Genomic DNA, 19,962 nt, shown 5'->3' with positions numbered 1-19,962 from the left:
GAGCACTGTCCCCATATGCCAAGGCTGCAGGTTTGATCCCCAGTCAAAGCACGTACACGAAGCAATCGATGAGTGCATAATTAAGTGGAACAATAAATCAATGCTGTCCCTTCCTCCCTCTTTCTCTCTCTCTAAAAAAAATAAATAAAAACAAGAAAAATCATTACATATAATCATCTTAGTAGGGGGAAAAGCAAAAATTTAATGGGATCTTGTATAAACCTGAGGCTGAACCTCCAACAGTCAGGTAGGGATTGAACAGGTCCAGAGAAGATGATCATGAGGGTAAAGAGGCTTCTGCTATAAATTCAAATCTCTTTAATCCAGAAACTATGGGTAAAATAGCTTACAATTTTTCTTATATGTTCATTAAAAGGTAGAGATATAGAAATTAGATCCATTTACAAAAACTAGAATATTGGTGGTATGGGACAATATTTTTAGGGTAGATTAAAGCAAAAACAACTCTTACAGTACATTTGTGAAATACATATAGGCCAAAACAATGTTCCAGTCTTTTAGATAAATGACTGAGCCAAATCCAACTGCTAATATGTTAAGTGCAGTCATCTGAGAGTAGACTGCAAGGAGGGTCACCATGACACCCTTGGGCAGTAAGGCGATGTTCCGGGTAAACACTAATTAAGAATGTGATCTAGCCCTAGTCTGAAGAAGAGAGCCTAAATCAGGGTCTCAAAATGACATACTGGATTGCTTTGAATGTCTTATAATTCAAACACTTCCTTTAGCCCAATTATCTACTTTACTCTAATTTAGGGAAGTTTTGTGAAAATCAGGCCTCAGTAAGCAGGTATCATCCTAGAATCAATCAACTTTAGGAAAAACAGATAAATACACAGGTCAAGTGATACTTTCATTCTTTCCTTGAGAAAGGGACTCCAGCTACATCATGTGAATTACAAGAACATGCTACATAAACAAAATAAACCATAAAAATAATCATTTACAAGGAGGGAAAGTTCATGGCAATTAACATAGACCAGCTAATAATGCAAACAGCAGAGCAATTCATATACATTCTCATTTTATGTAATCTTCCCAACAGCCTGCTAGTGTAGTGGGTATTAGGATGGCATTACAGATGAAGTCAAGGGATTTGTCTAAGGTCATAAGGATAAGAAGCTGATACTACAAACAAACCCTCTTCCCTTTACCCCAGCAGCTCACTGATATACTGTAATATAAGGAGTTTGTTGATAAAATTCCATGCCAATCAATCTTGCTTTTGCAAATTGCTCTGGGAATTGCTAATCTCTGCTGCCCAGCCACTCCAGAGATCTGACAAAATGACCAAGCATGTGTGTTAGGACCTTCCTCAAAGACAGGAAGGATGGAAGCACAGTAGCACATAGCTGATGTACTTAATTTTGTTGTTTTCGTTGTTGATCCTCACCCGAGGATATTTTTTTCCATTGCTTTTTTAGAATGGAAGGAAGGCAAGGAGGGAGAAATATCTATGTGAGAGAGACACTGGTTGGCTGCCTCCCACATGTGCCCCAACCAGGGCTGGAGATCAAACCTGCAACCCAGGTACCCATGTAGGTGCTCTTGACCGGGAATCGAACCTGAGACCCTTCGGTGCATGAGCCGATGCTCCAACCACTGAGCCAAACCAGCCAGGGCCATGTATTTAATATTAACAGTAACAACAATTAAACTGGAAAAAATACTACAAGTTATACTTTATAAACATACTGAAAATATCAACTCATTCCAACTTTATGTCAGTACTGGCCAAATGCAATTTCAAATGCATCAACTTAGTGAAGTCTTATGATTCTAATATTCCACATGAACTGGGGCTTTTCAAGAGGACTAAGAAAAAAAGATCAAAGTACAAGCAGATAGACTTAAAGTACATTTAGGCCCGGCAATGGTTAATTATGTGTCAACTTGATTGGACCATTGGGTGTCCATATATTTGGTTAAACATTATCCTGGGTATGTCTGTGAAGGTGTTTCTAGATGAGATTTGAGTAAAATAGTTTGCCCTCCTCAACATGTGTGGGCCTCACTCATCCAAACTGTTGGAGGCCTGAACAAAACTAAAAGGTCTAAGTAAGGGAGAATTCGCTCTGTGTACTGTCTTTGCGCTGGTGTATCGGTCTTCACCTACTTTCAGACTTGGACTAACGCTTACACCATCAGTTCTTGTTCTCAGGCCTTTGGATTTGGATCAGAACTATTCCACTGGCTCTCCTGCTTGCTGACTGCAGATCCTTTGATTTCTAAGTCTCCACAACTGCATGAGCCAATTCCTTATGATATCTATCTATCTATCATCTATCTATCATCTATCTATCATCTATCTATCTATCTATCTATCATCTATCAATCTATCATCATCTATCTATCTATCATCTATCTATCATCTATCTATCTATCTATCATCTATCATCTATCATCTATCATCTATCTATCATCTATCTATCTATCTATCTATCATCTATCTATCATCTATCTATCTATCTATCTATCTATCTATCTATCTATCTATCTATCTATCTATCTATCATCTATCTATCTATCATCTATCTATCATCTATCATCATCTATCATCTATCTATCTAATCTATCATCTCCTATTGGTTGTTTCTCCAGAGAACAAAGACTAACACAGACCCCCACTCAAAATCAGAATGTAAAAGATTAAATTTTCTGTCCCACAGCAGTTAAAGAAAAAGTGATAATACTGAAATAAATGATGCAACTAAGTCACTAGGTTATTCTGATTTTACATAGAAACAAAACTATGCTATTAAAAAATTATTTGCAGAAAATATCTTTTCTATGTGGATAAAATAGAACAACTGTTGGCCAACTTTTTCTGTAAAGGAGCCAGGTGGTAACTATTTTAGGCTTTGTGGACCACACAGACTCCACTGCAACTACTATGCTCTGCATTGTAGCTGGAAAGCAGACATGTACATAAACCAAGGAATCCAGTTGTGATGTAATTAAACTTTATTTATGCATACTGAAATTTGAATTTCATAAAATTTTCACATCACAAAACATTATTCTTCTTTTGATTTTTTTCAAGCACTTAAAAATACAAAAACCAATCTTGGTTTGTGGTCATACAGAACCCATGGGTTGTAATTTGCCAACAAGAGATAGAGGAATAAAAAACAAAATATAAATTTAAAAATATTTTTTAAATAGAGGAATAAACTTTGCTGACCATACCCTAATAGTCCAACATTTCCTGCTGGGTTATTTGCAGGATGAACAACTGCCACAAGGGTTCTATTGGTCCTCTTAGAAGTACCACTACAGAAAGAAGTAGGATAAACAAACAATCCTAAATTCTGTGTTCTATGAGTGTTCATTACACATGTGCATAATCAACTGCTCTCCATGGAAGAAGCATATACTCCAGAGGCAGGGGAAGATGGCAGTGGAGAAAGTGGATCTTTCTCCCACCTCCTCCTAGATTCTAACTGGAATTAGAACTAAATTGGGGAATATTCACTCTGAAATGCCAGCGGGGAACTGGCTGAAGATACTTGTAAACAAGGAAGGCCAGAAACCATCTTGAGATGGGTAGGAAGGGCGGTGTCGGGAGAGGCGCTAGCTGAGCTCTCAATAGCGACGGGCCAAGGGTGAGGAGGGTTCCCCTGGACAGAAGTAGGGCCAGGACCCCAGGCAGGGCACCTGAGCTGGGACAGCCAGAGTCAGCAACAGCTGCTGATGCAGCAACCAGTGGCGGGGCTTCTGGCAGCTGGAGAGCTGAGCTGACGGGAGGTAAAGACACTTTTTTTTTTAAATCCTCATTTGAGGATATTTTTTCCATTGCTTTTCAGAGGGAGTGGAAGAAGGAGAGAAACATAAATGTGAGAGAGATATATCAATTGGTCACCTCCTGCACCCACCCCAGGGGCCAGGGATTGAGCTTGCAACTGAGGCACATGCCCTTGGCTGGAATCGAACCTGGGATCCTTCAGTCCATAGGTCCATGCTGTAACACCTGAGCCAAACTAGCTAGGGCAAAGCCACTTTGAGGGGCCAGGGCACAGGATTTTCGTTCCCAGACACTCACTCTGGGTTTCTGTGGGGGAGGACAGTGTGGACTGGAGTTGCATGAAGAGAGACAGGCGGAGGGAGTTGGGGACAGTGGCAGGGAGGATGGCTTCCAGGATACCAGTGCTTAGTCATCCCCCCAATATTGCAGGGATCATTTCTCCTGAGAGACAGAAGCAATACCACCCACCTCCATACAACTTACCCTACCCTGCATCAAGAACCCAGCTGAGGAGGCAGCAGCCTCAGGGAGTAGCAGTCTCAGGGAGCAGCAGTGGCTGGCTGTGGGGCAGTTACATCCCCCCATATTCCTGAGACCCTGACTGGCATTTCCCTCTCACAGGAGAGCTGATAGCAACCCCTGGCTTCCAGCAGACCATATAGGTCTGCCAAAGAGGGCCTCCTCTAGGCTGAGAACAGGGAAACAGTCCGGGTACACACCCTCTATCTGCCTTAGGGCACCCTGCTAAAAATCCCAGCTAGGAGCTCAGCTTGGTCCCTCCCATGGGCAGATAAGCCCAGTGAAAGCGGCTGCAAGTTGTGGATCACTTAAAGCTTCAAATAGGACACCGAGAGCCAAACTTGGAAAGCTTCTGAGATTGGATGGCACAAAATTACCTCTCGGGAGGCCCAATTTATCAGACATAGAGTTCAAATTAATGGTTATAAAGATGCTCAATAAACTTAGTAAGAGCTACACGAACTTAGTCGAAACTACATTAGCATGAAAAATAACATGGAGGCCATGAATAAGAACCAGTTGGAAATAAAGAACACTACTATCTGACATCAAGCATACACTGGCCCGGCCGGGTGTGGCTCAGTGATTGAGCGTCGACCTAGGATCCAGGAGATCGCGGTTCAATTCTCGGTCAGGGCACATGCCCGGGTTGTGAGCTCAGTCCCCAGTTGGCGGCGTGCAGGAGGCAGCCGATCAATGACTCTCTCATCATTGATGTTTCTATCTCTCTTCCTCCTCTCTCCCTTCCCCTCTCTGAAATCAATAAAAGGTATATTAAAAAAAAAAAAAAAGAATACACTGGAAGGAATTAAAAGCAGGCTTGATGAAGGAGATGACTGAATCAGTGATGTGGAAGACAAAAAAAAACAATTAAGACCAGCAAAGGGAAAAAAAGCAATTAAAAAGCATTAGGAGAGTTTAAGGGAACTTTGGGAAAACGATAATAAAACATCTGCCTCCTATGGGTACAAGAAGGAGAAGAAAGTGAGCAAGGAAGACAATGTGTTTGAAGAAACAATGACAGAAAACTTCCATAACCTGGTGAAGAAAAAAGTCACACAAGTTCAGGAAGCACAGACAGTCCCAGTCAAGAGGAACACAAAGAGACCCACTCCAAGACACATCATAATTAAAATGATAAACGTTAAAGACAAAGAAATAATCTTAAGGGCAGCAAGAGAGAGACAGTCAATTACCTACAAGGGGGCTCACATAAGGCTGTCAGCTGATTTCTCAACAGAAACACTATAGGTCAGAAGGTAATACCATGAAGTATTCAGAGTAATGAAAAGCAATGATCTGAAACCAAGACTACTCCATTCAGCAAGGCTATCATTCAAAATTGAAAGTGAAATAAAGAGCTGTCCAGACAAAAAAGGCTAAAGCAGTTTATTACCACCAAACCAGCATTGCAAGAAATGCTAAAGGGAATGCTGTAAGAAGTAGAAAGAGAAACACAGGCACGCAAAAAAAAGGCAATAAATAAGTATCTATCAAATTTAAATGTAAATTTAATAGATGCTGCAATCAAAAGACATAGGGTAGCTGAATGGACAAGAAAACATGATCCATATATATATGCTGTCTACAACCGACCCACCTTAAAACAAAGGAATCACACATATTGAAAGTGAAGGGATGGAAAAAAATTTTCCAAGCAAATGAAAACACAGGGGCTGCAATACATATATCTGAAGAAATAAGAGTTCAAAACAAAGGTCATACCAGGAGACAAAGAAGGACACCACAGAATACTAAAGGGATGGATCCAATAAGAGGATAAATCCCTTGTAAACATATACACACCCAACATAGGAGCACCTAAATATATTTAAAAAGTCTTAGAAGACTTTAAAGGTTATATTAATATGAATACAGTCATAGTAGGGGACTTTTAACATCCCACTGATATCCCTAGATAGATATTCAAGACAAAAAATTAACAAGGAAACAGCAACCTTAAACGACACACTATATCAGATGGACTTAATTGATGTTTACAAAACATTTCATCCCAAAGCTGCAGAATATACATTCTTCTCAAATGCATATGAAACATTCTCAAAGATAAACCACATCTTAGGAAACAAAACAAGTCTCTACAAGTTCAAGAAGACTGAAATCCTATCAAGCATCTTCCCGGATCACAATGGCATGAAGCTAGAAATCAATTACAATAAAAAAACTCAAAAATATTCAAACATATGGAGGCTAAATAGTATGTTATTAAACAATGAATGGTTTACCAATGAGATCAAGGAAGAAATCAAAAACTTCCTGGAAACAAATGACAATGAACACATAACAATCCAAAATGTATGGGATACAGTGAAAGCAGTGCTAAGAGGGAAGTTCACAGGTTTACAGGCCTACCTCAAAAAACAATAAAGAGCTCAAATCAACAATCTAACCCTATAACTAAAAGAATTAGAAAGAGAACAACAAGAAAAGCCCAGAGAAAGTAGAAGGAAGAAATATTAAAAATTAGAGCAGAAATAAATGATATAGAGACTATAAAAAAACAATACAAAAGATCACTGAAACCAAGATTTGGTTTTTTGAAAGGATAAACAAGATTGATGAACCTTTTGCCAGACACATCAAGAAACAGAGGTATGACCGAAATAGATTAAATAAATGAAAGAAGCTAAGTAACAATTGACACAACAGAGCTTCACAGGTATGTATGGAAATACAATGAGCATCTATATGCCAACAAACAGGATAACCTGAGTGAAATGGACAAATTCCTATACACATACAATCAGCCAATACTCAGTCAGAAGGAATCAGAAAACCTGACTAGGCCGATAACAACTAATGAGATTAAAGAAGTTATCAAAAACTCCCAACAAACAAAAGTCCTGGACTGGAAGGAAATACAGGCAATTTTTAACAAACATCCGAAGAACTAACACTTATCCTCTTCAAACTACTCAAAAAAATTCGAGAGGGAAAACTTCAAAGCTCTTTTCACAAGGCCAGTATTATCCTAATTTCAAAACCATATAAAGACACTCCAAAGAAAATTCCAGGCCAACATCCCTGATGAACATAGATGCTAAAAATTCTCAGCGAATCAGATCTAGCAATGCATTAAAAAGATCATACACCATGACCAAGTGGGATTTACTCTACAGAAGCAAGGCCAGTACCATATTTGTAAATCAATAAATGTGACATATCACATAAACAAATGAAGGATAAAAACCATATGATCATATGAATAGATGCTGAAAAAGCATTTGACATAATTCAGCACCCATATTTGATAAGAACTCTCAGCAAAGTGAGACTAGAGGGATCATACCTCAACATAATAAAGGCCATATATGACAAACCTACAGCCAACATCATACTTAATGGGCAAAAACTAAAAGTGTTTCCCTTAAAAACAGGAACAAGACAGGGCTGTCCACTTTCACCACTCTTATTCAACATAGTACTGGAAGTCCTCGCCATAGGCATCAGACAGGAAGGAAACATAAAAGATATCCAAATTGGAAAGGAGGAAGTAAAACTGTCATTATTTGCAAATGACACGATGATGTACATAGACAACCCTACAGAATCCACCAAAAAACTACTATTTAATAAATTAATTTGGCAATGCAGCAGGATACAAATTTAAAATCCAGAAATTGATGGCATTTTTTACACACCAATAATGAACTCTCAGAACAAGAAACTAAAAAAACTATCCCATTTTCCATTGCAAGGAAAAAATAAGATACCAATGAGTAAACTTAACCAAGGAGGTAAAAGACCTGTACTTAGAAAACTATGGGACATTGAAAAAGGAGATAGAGGAAGATACAAACAAGTAGAAGCATATACCATGTTCATGGATCGGAAGAATTAACATCATTAAAATATCCATACTACCCAAAGCAATCTATAGATTCAATGCAATCCCTATTAAAACATCATCAGCATACTTCACAGATCTAGAACGAATAATCCAAAACTTTATATGGAACTATATAAATAGTGAAATAGCTGCTGCAATCTTGAGAAAGGAAAACAAAGTTAGAGGGATCACAATACCAGATATCAAGTTATACTACAAAGCTACTGTAATCAAAACAGCCTGGTACTAGCACAAAAACAGACATAGAGATCAGTGGAACAGAACAGAGAACTCAGAAACTGACCCACGCCATTAAGCTCAATTAATATTTGACAAAGAAGGCAAGAGCATACACTGGAGTAAAGACAGTCTCTTTGATAACTGGTATTGGGCAAATTGGACAGGTACATGCAAAAACATGAAATTAGACCACCAACTTACACCATATACCAGAATAAACTTAAAACAGGCAGTAAAATCATAGACATCTCACACAGCAGAATTTTCACTGATACATCTCCTAAGGCAAGGAAAACAAAAGAAAAAATAAACAAATGGGATTACATCAAACTAAAATGAAAAGGAAACTCACTGTATGGGAGAACATACTGGCCCATGACACATGTGATAAGGGGTTAATTTCCAAAGTATATAAAGAACTCATACAATTCAACAAAAGACAGACAATCCAATTTAAAAATGGTAAAAAGAACTGAATAAACACTTCTCCAAAGAGGACATACATATGGCCTGTTCTTTATATAGGTATTTAAAAGTGACTATTTTTGTGATGGGCTTATGGGGTGGTGGGGGTGTAACTGTGTATCTGATGCTTAAACTTCCAAATATTTATCTTTAAGAAAGCCTTTTCTTAAATTAAAAAGAAATGTTATCACTATAGCAGATGCTACCATACAAACAGCTTGCCAGGCTGGATACATTCTGAAATTACAGAATAAAGAGGGGTGAGAAGGTTGCATTCATTTGAAAGAATCTGAACATTTATCTCAGTATAGTATCTGTGTTGGTTTCATTGTTATAAATGTCATGAATTTAATAACACTTGGTGTTCTTAACACTAAATGCTTAACAGAAAAATCTAATTACTAACTTGAGAAAGTATTTGAGGACTAGTAAGAGTTTGATACTAAATCCCAGAAAAAAGATTTTTAAAAAATCTACCATTTTGCCCGGCCAGGTGTGGCTCAGCGGTTGAGCATGGACCTGGGATCCAGGCAATCGGGTTTGATTCCCGGTCAGGGCACATGCCCGGGTTGCGGGCTTGATCCCCAGTCGGGGGCATGCAGGAGGCAGCTGATTGATGATGTTTCTATCTCTCTCTCTCCTTTCCTCTCTGAAATCAATAAAGATATATTAAAAAAAAAAAAAAATCTACCATTTGAACACACATATGTGATACACCTTTGAAAAGCAAGTATGGCCTGATAATAATTAAAGGAAACATTTTAAATGACTACCTAACAACTAGAAAAGTACCCCAGGTTTTAAATGCCTAAGCTAACCTTCCATTATGACTAGAAGAAAAAAGAGCAAAAAAGTCTTTTCTTTTTTTCTTAACTTTGCAAAGGGGAAGAGATCTATGTGAATTCTGTAACACCAAGAATAACTACTTTAAGAAAAAAATATAAATGTATCCACTCCTTATGCAAAGATGTCTTCAAAAAGGTCAGACTGCAAAGCAACAGTCCAAACCTTTAGCTAAGGACTCAACAGAACCAATACATAAACCATTTAGAATTTTAATATTCTATTGAAACCTTGTAAAGAGAGGGACATGGATGATCTGTGCCTGGATTTTTAAGTTATCGGAACTAGTAACATAAGCCTTTTCTTATTCTCTTAATAGCATCACATTGAAATTATATTTTAAAAAAGGATTAATGTCTAAATGTGGCTAAGAAGCAGGATTAAAAGTATACAGTGGAAAATCACAAATGAGCCAGAAAGTGGTTTTAACCCCACCCCCAACCCCAATCCCCACCCACCCTCAGAATGTTAACCAATTCTTAATACCCTTAATACGGAACCTACCGGGATTGCCCTGGGTGGATTTTAGCTTTTCCCCACAGTGCACCATAAACTGCTGTATGTCATGTGCCCTTGAGTCGGCTCTGACTCCTGGACCCTACAAATCGCTGATGTCCACGATGCCTGTCCTTGACAGCCCTGCTCAGCTCCTGCAGACCCACGCCTACGGCTTCTTCTATGGACTCAGTCCCTCTCATATTTTCCTTTTCCTACCGCCTTCTGTTTTTTCCAGCACTGTTGTCTTTTCCAAAGACCCCGTTACTTCTCATGATCTGCCCCAAGCAGGACAGCTTCAGTTCTGTCGTGTTTGCCCCCAGCAATGTTTCAGCCTTAATTTGCTCTAGGACACACCTGAATTTCTGGTGGCCTGGGGTATCTATAGAGCTCTCCTCCAATATCATATTTCAAGGAATACTTTTTTATTTTCCTATCAGCCTTCTCACTATCCAACTTTCAAATCCATATGCTGAGAAAACATGGGTGTGGACGATCTTAGCTATGCATTGGGGGGGGATGGTGTCCCCTAGCAGTGAATAAAGTACACTTTAGAAAGCTTCCATCTGACCTACAGCAGCTAGATAAAACTCCATCCTTTTAAGAATAAAAAATGACCCAATATAACTACAATACCAACTCGTACTTCCAGTTAAAACCGGTTAGCAAAGGTGCTGAATCATGCAAGGGCCCTGCTTAGACCAACTGTGCCTGTCTCTGTACAGAGAGGTAACTGTTACACAAAAACTTTCACAGCCAAAAGCTTTTCTGAAAGGTTTACTGAGCTGTATGCTAGCCAGAAAAATCACCAGGTCCTGGGGGGCAAGTAGCCTGAGCCACCAGCAACAGCCAGGTGGAGAAGACATGTCCACAGTACAGCCTTCAATGGGACTCCTTCATGCTAATATTTGGGGAAGAAAGATGTAAGTCGTTTTGAAAACATTTACATTGGCTACAGATAAAGGAAGTGAGAAAAGGTGAAACAGAGCTAATTCTGCGATAGGTGCAGAGTCCCTAAGGAAGTATTTCTTCTTTAGGATTGGTTGTGGGCAAGTCTGGAAAGACGACATGTTAGAAAGAGGTGCCTGGTGGTCTGTGGCGCCTGGTAGTGGGCTACTACAGGACTATTCTCTCAGATAATCTGGGAAAGAGCCACCTGGAAGTTAACTCAAAGTGTCCACAGACATTCAGGAGTGAGCAGTCTTCCGTTGCTTTTGCCCTACAAGTTACTAACTGATCACCGATCTCATATCCTCCTTCCACTCTCCTGCCTGCTGTAATTCAATTTGGGACACCTCGGAATTTTGCTCTTGTCATAATCAAACCGGACAGACCAGTCACACACACTACATTCTAGGAGCAAAAGTACTTCAACATGGTTCATCTCAGTGTCAAGAATCCCACAAGTCTAGCTCTTCAATCAATGTGAGTTAGCTAAAGAGACCTGAAGTTCTTACCTTTTTGGAAACAAGATATCAGATTTCTGAAATATTTCAGTTGATCAACAAGCATTTAACCATGTAAATACTTCCAGTGATTAAAAACTAAATGGGCATGTGCTCTGCTTCCCCTCCCAAATCTAATATCTAACTAACAAAAAGATATTTTATTCTCCAAGATGATGCCAAGGAAGAAAGCACCATGAGCAGGTGGATTTTGCTTCACTGAATTTTTATTAGTGCAGACAGATTTGTTCTCACCCAGAGATACTCTCTCTTTCAATACCTACTATGCCACAATGGCACTCTTTGAGTTGGCAGCCAGAGTTCAGGTTTACTCTGACACAGGTTTAGGACTTAACCCTGATTATTACCACTATATCCCAAACCACTCAGGAGAGGACAGGAGGTGGCTGGTATATACGCTTATAAACAGCTATCTCCCCGTAATGAGGGTTACGGGGAGGACAAGGTGATCAAGCCACAGCCAAAGTCGATGAAACAGTGACATTAGTGACATTAAGTAAATAGTTCAGGGGGCTGTAATTACAAATGAAAACCACTAAAGTACAAAAAAGCTAGAAATAATGCTTCTGAACGGAATCATCAGCCTGTACATGACTGGAAACAGACAGGATGAAGTACGGGCCAAATGGGAACACATTAGAGCCTACAATACAGCTAACGTGTACTTTAAAACAGTCACCAGTACAATCAGCATTACAAATAAATGTCAAGTAAGGACACTTCATATTAAAGTGTATTATAAATAAATATTTTACATAGTAAAAGGTCTAAAGAAATGCTGCATTATAATTATTTTATTTTGTAGATTCTATGCTTCCTAATAGCCTTTTATCATAACAAAGAGGGGCCTGTGGTTCACTCTATTTTATTGATTCTAAAGTGCACACTACTTCCCTCATTTAACATGTCTTAAATCAGGATTAGGCTTACGTTTTTTTCTCAGCAGTGAGACAGGCCAGTAAGCCAGGACAAATGGAATAGGGAAACTGAGACAGATAATTGAACAAACTGACAGAACAATTTACAGCAGATACAGAAGGCCACCTCCCTAGGAACAACATCTAGGCCTCAGTAGTATTTCAGCTCCAGACCCAGAAAAGCGGCAAAATCAGGTGGGCGAAACCAGACGAGCTGCAATGACTGAAGACTCCTTGCTTTGACACTGGCCAATCAACGAAGACTACGACCCTGAAGGTGCACACCTAGAAAACTGATGAATATTCTGTTGAAATCCTCCGAGATTCCAATCTGTGAGAGAGAAATAAAAGCCTCAAGACAAAGGACCAAGGGCATGATCTCTCTCTGAGGAGCACTCCCACATTCCCTTTCCTCTCTCCTTCCCCCGCAGGCATTCACCTCCTAAACTCTAAGGGACCCCAAGAGACTGCAACCTGGGGAGCAAGGGGCAGCAGCAGCTCTTAGCAGACTAGCCCCCTGAACCTCATCCCAAGGTCCCCTTTTTCTGACATCCCAGAGAGCTAGGGCAGCCCAGCCTAGGCTCTCCTGTTGCTTCTTCTCTAATAAGCCCTCTTCTTGTTTTATGTCCTCAGCTTTAATAAACAGTCCCTCATAGTCTTCTGGACTCATGCTGTGAAGTTATTCCTGCACGAAGTCAAGAATCTACACACTCCAGGCTGGCCCTAGGAGACTCACCAAGGGCCAGGTAGCCTTTCTGGTAACAGTAGTATATAAAATAATGGTGTACCTTACAAACATCTTAGATTCAATGAAGCATCATATCTGTTTTTTGAAGCCCTAAGTGCAATGTCACCCACAGCATGGACACCAAAATTACCTGTGGGCTTTTTAAAATGCAAATTCCTCAGCCCAGAAGCCCCAGGAATAAGAATTAAAACTCCCGCATAGTTAAGTAGCTCTCCAGCTGGTTCTCATTCCTGCGGAGATCTGAGAATTTCAGATCTACACCAATCCAAACACACAGAGGAATTTAGGGGAATTACAATTTTTTTTTTTTTTAAAAAAGTGAGGCAGATCTAGGCCAAAAAAGCCCAAAGGTAAAATTCAAAATAATAATTATGACAAGAATTTTCACTCTTTCCTTTACAATGAATGGAAATCAGCCTGACTCTGGGTCAGGTCCCCTGTGGGTGTGAGGAGGGAGAGGGGGGCAGCGAATAAATCTGGAGAATGAGCTGAGGACAGAACAGAGCTAACTCCTGTTCTTGTAACAATGGTTACAAGAGTGTAGATAAAAATTACCCAAATATTTGCTTGCAGCTTTTCTTCATCTACCAAAGCGGAATTTTAATCACAATCCAGTTGAAGAAATGAAATGGTGATACTGTAACCGAGAGCACAAATATGCCAAAAACAGAAAACAAGACAAAATGACATTTAGTTCTGCCTGCTCCTTCAGAGTTCTACAGCTAAACAGCTGTAACATGAAAGGGTAATGGGCGCCAAATATACGGTGACAGAAGATGATCTGACTTTGAGTGGTGGTCACACAATGCAATATACAGATCATGTGTCAAAGAAATGTATGCTTGAAACCTATAAGATCTTATTAACTAATGCCACCCCAATAAATTTAATAAAACTAAAAAATTAACAGTTGTAATCTAAACTAACTTATCTTACACTATGCCATCCATCTAAGAGGAGGAAGAGAGATAAAAGGATAGAAATAAACATATTATTGACAACACTGGCAAAAATAAAACGAAACACATTTTAACTATAAGTTGAACATAAGTTGGGTAAAGAAGTATCCAGTTAACAAACTGCTACAAAGAGATGACAGAAAGAGAGAGACAGCAAGAGGGGAAGAGGGCACAAATTTACATACATTATAGCTATCTTCATCCCACGCAACTATTTTACATTTTATCAGAGGAGATGTTACATGTTCCTATTGTGAATGAATGTTTAAGAATTCCCCTATATATCCACTGCACTTGATTACCTTTAAGTAGTCTGCAGAACTGCAAATGAAACATAGTTCTGTCAGTCAGACCCTCCATATGAACAAATATAGGAGGAGAGTGGTTCTGATACCACTGTAATAAACTAGTTGTAAATAACAGGAAAGGCGCAAGGGAAAGGCCATATATTATGGGCATTCATTTCCAGGAAGCTGCAAAGCCAACAGTTTGTTCCCCACAGATCCCTGAGGGAAGGGACTGGACATGGAAAGAACAGACACATGGCCAGTAAAGTCTGGGTGACATGGGGAAGTATCTGTCAGTGACCTGGGAACAGGTCATTGGCCAGAGCAGGTGTGGCCACTACAATCCTGGGAAGATTCCAGGTACTTAAACTTCTAAACAAAGGAGTTGCTCTCTTGCCTCGATTCCTGCTCCTAGTTTGCAGGGCTCTTCTGCTCCCGCATTTCACCCACATGGCCCACAATCATGTGGACTACAACTAGGCTAATGCTAAACTAGACCCAGCTCCACCATGGAAAGGAAACTTTGGACAGTGACTCTCCTTCTAGCTCTGCTGAATCCCCAGCTGCACATCTTCCAGTACTGGATTAAGGGAAATAGGACTTTAGAAACAAAAGGATGTAATTCCACACAACTAAAGTTTTCTACCACATCTCATCCTCCCACGGGCAACCTCTGGAAATGCTTATTCCAGTGGTACCCTGAGAACCCCACTCTCACTAGCAAAGGAGAAAGGCCACACATGCATTTCCCCAATAGCAGTTCCACCTGCCCAAGGGTCCCTGGATAGCTCACCTATCCGAAAAAAACAAAAAAAACAAACAAAATGAATGCAAGCTAGCAGCCATTTGCAAAGAATGTGTAGTAAGAAGCTTCTAGTGTAAAATTTTCTGAAGCAATTTAAAAATTCATTTTTATCAATCACAGGTCCTTCAGAACATATTTAATGATCACTTAACTGCATATAATGGTATCTACAGGTCGTAAAGTACACCTGATACCATACACTACCTTTACAAACCTTGTAGAATTTAGGGTGAAAATCTAGAAACTGACTCATAGATGCAGATGTCCATATAACTTTTCCTCACTAGCACACAAAAACTCACCAGGTTTTATCAATGGATTAATGATTAAACAAAATGCAGTATGTACCTAGAGTGGAATATTATTCAGCCATAAAAAGGAACAAAGTTCTGATATATGTCACCACATCGATGAACCTGTAAAACATTATACTAAATAAGCCAGACATAAATGATCACATATTGTATGACTCCATTTATATGAAACGTCCAACAGGTAAATCCATAAGACAGAAAGCAGACTAGTGGTTGCCAGGGGTTAAAGGAAGCAAGGAATAGCGTGTACTGCTTAATGGACATGGGGATTCCTTTCGGGGTGAAGAAAATGTTTTCGAACGAAACAGAAGTAATGATTGCACAACTCTGTGAATGTACTACATGCCATTGAATTTTACACTTTAAAATGGCAAACTTTCTTATATGAATTTAACTTAATTTTTTAAAAAGGAAACTGAAAAAGAAAAAAACTCACCAGAGTAAAACTAAGAAAATCATGAACAGCAGATGAAAAAATTAGGTAGATTAGAAATAAGGAAAATGTAATTTAAGAACAACTTCAACCAAGAATAATGATGGAGCAGCTGTGGAAACTCAAAGGTATTGGAACACCTAATTTACTCTTCTGAAAGTCAGCTGAAATATTTTTAGAAGCAGAATGAAAATCATAAAACCTTTTAAAGTTTTAATATCTTGGGAATTTTGTTCAATCTCCCCAATCAGGTTAAGAGAACAAGGCATTGTATGATATTAAATAAATTTGTCCTTGCCATTCACAAAATAACAAAATGCAGGACTACAGTTTAAAATCCAGATTATATGATCCCAAAGTCAGAATACTTCAGGACTGAGTCCAAGACAAATTTTTGCTGTTTTACTAAGCTCTGAGCTAGATGGATTTTTGTTAGTTATAAAAATGTCGTCATTATATCGTACACCTAATATTATACCCAATATAAGATTGTATACTTAAAAAAAAAAAAATCTAAAGCCCCATTTGCAGGTGATTCTGAAAGGTCCTCAGGTTGAGAATCACTGCATTGAACTTTTTAGTTTTTAAATTTATTGACTTTTAGAGAGAAAAGGTGAGAGAGAGAGAAAAACATCAACTTGTTGTTCCTCCCATTTATGCATTCATTGGTTGATTCTTGTATGTGCTCTGACCGGGGATCAAACCTAGAACCTTGGCCTATTGGAATGATGCTCTAACCAACTGAGCAACACAGGGATGAACTTTTTTATTTCTTACTATCAATAAATGCTAGTTTTTAATGTGCTGAGAAAACATTATACAGAATTTGTGAAACAAAGCTTCTAACACCTGAATAAAATTGAAAAATAAAAGAGTTTAATTAGTAAACAGAACTCAAGAGACTGGGCAGCCTTTAAAAGCAGTACAGTGAATGATATGTCCCAAACCAGACACTACTCTGCCAATTTCATGTTGAATGACATAAGTTATTAACTTTTATTTTCTAAGTTAAATGGAGATCCCTTAGTAATCTGCAGTACCGTGTGAACAGTCACATGCCATTTAATGACGGGAATAGGGAATACGTTCTGATAAATGCATTACTAGGCGATTTTGTCCTTGGGTGAACATCATAGAGTGCACTTACACAAAAATAGATGGCCTAGCCTACTACACGTCTAGGCTATATGGTATAACCTATTACCCCTAGGCTACAAGCCTATACAGCATGTTATAGTACAAAACAACAAATCAAGCACAAGAGAAAATGATGCCATTAAGAGATGGGGTGAGCGTGAGATATATGAGGCTGCTGCAGGCATAGTATGACATACTGTTTTACAGCAAACTTTTTTTTTAATAAGTTAAAAGACTACACTCGAAAATAACCATAAAAAGTAGAGGACAGTAAATATATAGACCAGTAACATAGTCATTTCTTATAATTATCAAGTATTACTTAATATACACACAGTTGACCCTTGAACAACACAAGTTTGAACTGTGAGGGTCCTCCCCTATGTGGATTTTTTTTCAATAAATACAGTTGGTCCTTCACATCTGGGTATTCAATTAACTGCAGACCAAAACAGTATCTCTGATCCCCTGTTGGGAATCTGGGGTTGGGACCCTGCAGTTGGGAGACCACAGCTGGAAACGTGAAAAGACTGTTTTTGATTGGCAGCTGGTGGAACCTACAGATGGGAAAGCTGACTGTGTAAGTCAAGACTTACACCTAGATTTTCAACTGTGCAGGAACCCCAGCCCCTAGTCCCATCTTTTCGAGGGTCAACTGTATGTGCTCTACTTTTACACCACTGGCAGCCTCAGACATGTGAGTAACGCCTTGCACTTTGGTGTGGCTAGGTGATAGGAATTTTGTTGTTGTTAATCCTCACTGGAAGATATTTTTTCCATTGATTTTTAGAGAAAGTAGAAGGGAGGGAAAGAGGGAGGGAGGGAGGGGGGAGAAAGAGAGAGAAAAAAACAAAACATCCATATGAAAGAGACACATCAATTGGTTGCCTCCCTCTCAGGCCCCAGGTGGGGGGAAGTGGAGCCTGCTTTGAACCTGCAACCCTGGTACATGCCCTTGACCAAGTGACACTTGGGTGTGCAGGCTGACCCTTCCATGCATGGGCCATGCTCTAACCACTGAGCCACACCGGCCAAGGCACAACAGGAACTTTTTCAGCTCCATCATGCCTTCTGGGACATAGGTCAGTAGCTGACGGAAGCCATCACAGTCATGTTTCCCCAAACTTGGAAAAAGGGACAGGATACCACTAATCCCCCAAGGTAGTCAAGGGTGCATGGGATGTACTGTTAGGACCAACCTCTAGGGAGTCCATATTTTCTTCGTAAAACTGAGAAAGAAAGATAAAAAAAGGACCTAGTCAAAAACAAAAGTGCCTATGAAACCACCTGGCACAGTGCCTAATAAGCAATCTAACAGTAACTGGCATCATTGTATCCATATTTTTCATTTATTTATTTTTAATCCACGCCCAAGGATACTTTTCCCATTGCTTTTTCAGAGTGAAGGGGGGGAGAGAGAAAGAGAGAGGCTTCGACGGGAGAGACGCGCGGACTGGCTGCCTCCCGCGAGCGCCCCTAACGGGGCCAGGACCAGCCTGCACCAAGGTACCTGCCCTCGGCTGGAGTCAAGCCCGGCTGAGGCTCTAACCACTGGGCAAACAGGCAAGGGCCATATATTTTTTACTAAATAAAAAGAAACAAAGAAAACGTTCTGTCCACTTGACAGTGGTTCTGTATTGTACAAAAAAAAAAATTTTACGGCAGATGAAATCACACACACACACAAATCACAACTGGAATCTAAGTATAAAATCGTCAGTACGTCCCTGATGTTATTTTGATCTAGGGTCACTCATCCTCAGCCGTGGTAGAAACTGAGAGGATAGGTAACAAATGGGGTAAAAGAAAAAAAGGGGGGGGAGGAGCAGCACATTCATCAATGACACCCAACACCAAAGGGCTGAGTAGTTTTAAAAATAAAAGTACCTCCAGTTTAAGAGGCACTAAAACTTTACTGTAAGTGAGCCAACACGGCCTCCAGAGCGCCAGTGCAACGCCAGCTCCATGCCCGCTCCTCCGGGGCACTCGCCCACACCTCCCCCGCGCCGAGCCCGAGCCCCGCGTCGCGCGCGCCCAGCTGGCAGCCCCGCGCCGCGCCCGAGCGCCAGGTGCGGGCGCCGCCCGCCCGCGAGGAGCCCCGGGCGGGGAGCACCTGGAGGGGAAGGCGGCGCCGAGGGGCCCGGACCCGGCTCCGGCGCCCCGGTCCTGCCTTGGTCCTACCCCCGCGGCCGCCCCCGGCCGGCAGCGCGGCGAGCGGAGGTGAAGGTGAAGGTGGGTCCCGGCTTCCCGGAGCCTCCCTATTCTCCCCGCCCTGGGCCGCGGCTCCCTCCGCCTCCCCGACCGTCTCACCGGCCTCCCGCCCGCCTCTCCGCGCCAAGCTCGCCCGCCTTCCGGCCTCCCCGCCGTCAGTCTCGCCGGAGGCCGACGGAGCAGCCGCCGCTTCCTCCCGAGCGCCTCGGGCTTCCCCTCACCCCAGCGACTGGCCAGGAGGAAGCCAGCTCGCCGCTGGGCCTCCTCTCCCGCTTCCCCGCCGCGACCAATGGGCCCCCGCCGCCGGGAAGCCGCGCCCGCCCCCTGGCGGTGGAGGACCGAGCCGACGCCGCGGCGGGCCGGAGGAAGGGCGGGAGCGCGGAGGGAGGTGTCGCTGTGCGGCTCGTGGCCGGGCGTCCGGCGCTGCGCAATCTGCACCAGCCACGTGGGAGTCAGGGCGGCGCCGCAGGGCGCCCGGTTACCCCGCAAGGCGAGGGGAGAGTGTGC

General features: G+C 41.1%; 1 protein-coding gene across 3 annotated transcripts in view; it reads right to left on the bottom strand.

Annotated features, from left to right (window-relative positions):
* Positions 1–19,708, bottom strand: part of FAM3C (FAM3 metabolism regulating signaling molecule C) — a 53,378-nt gene extending 33,670 nt beyond the window's left edge. Inside the window, exon 1 of one of the 3 annotated variants that reach the window (XM_087821044.1) lies at positions 19,677–19,708. The gene's annotated coding sequence lies outside the window, so the exon portion shown is untranslated. Of the gene's footprint in view, positions 1–19,554; positions 19,603–19,676 lie in introns of those variants that run through there. The other 2 variants (XM_087821047.1, XM_087821045.1) reach the window with 2 other exon arrangements.
* Between the last annotated feature and the right edge of the window lie 254 nt (positions 19,709–19,962).

Source organism: Miniopterus natalensis, chromosome 10, assembly GCF_054644295.1.
Source record: "Miniopterus natalensis isolate mMinNat1 chromosome 10, mMinNat1.hap1, whole genome shotgun sequence".
NCBI classification, from domain to species: domain Eukaryota; kingdom Metazoa; phylum Chordata; class Mammalia; order Chiroptera; family Miniopteridae; genus Miniopterus; species Miniopterus natalensis.
This window is presented reverse-complemented; position numbering and strand designations above follow the sequence as displayed.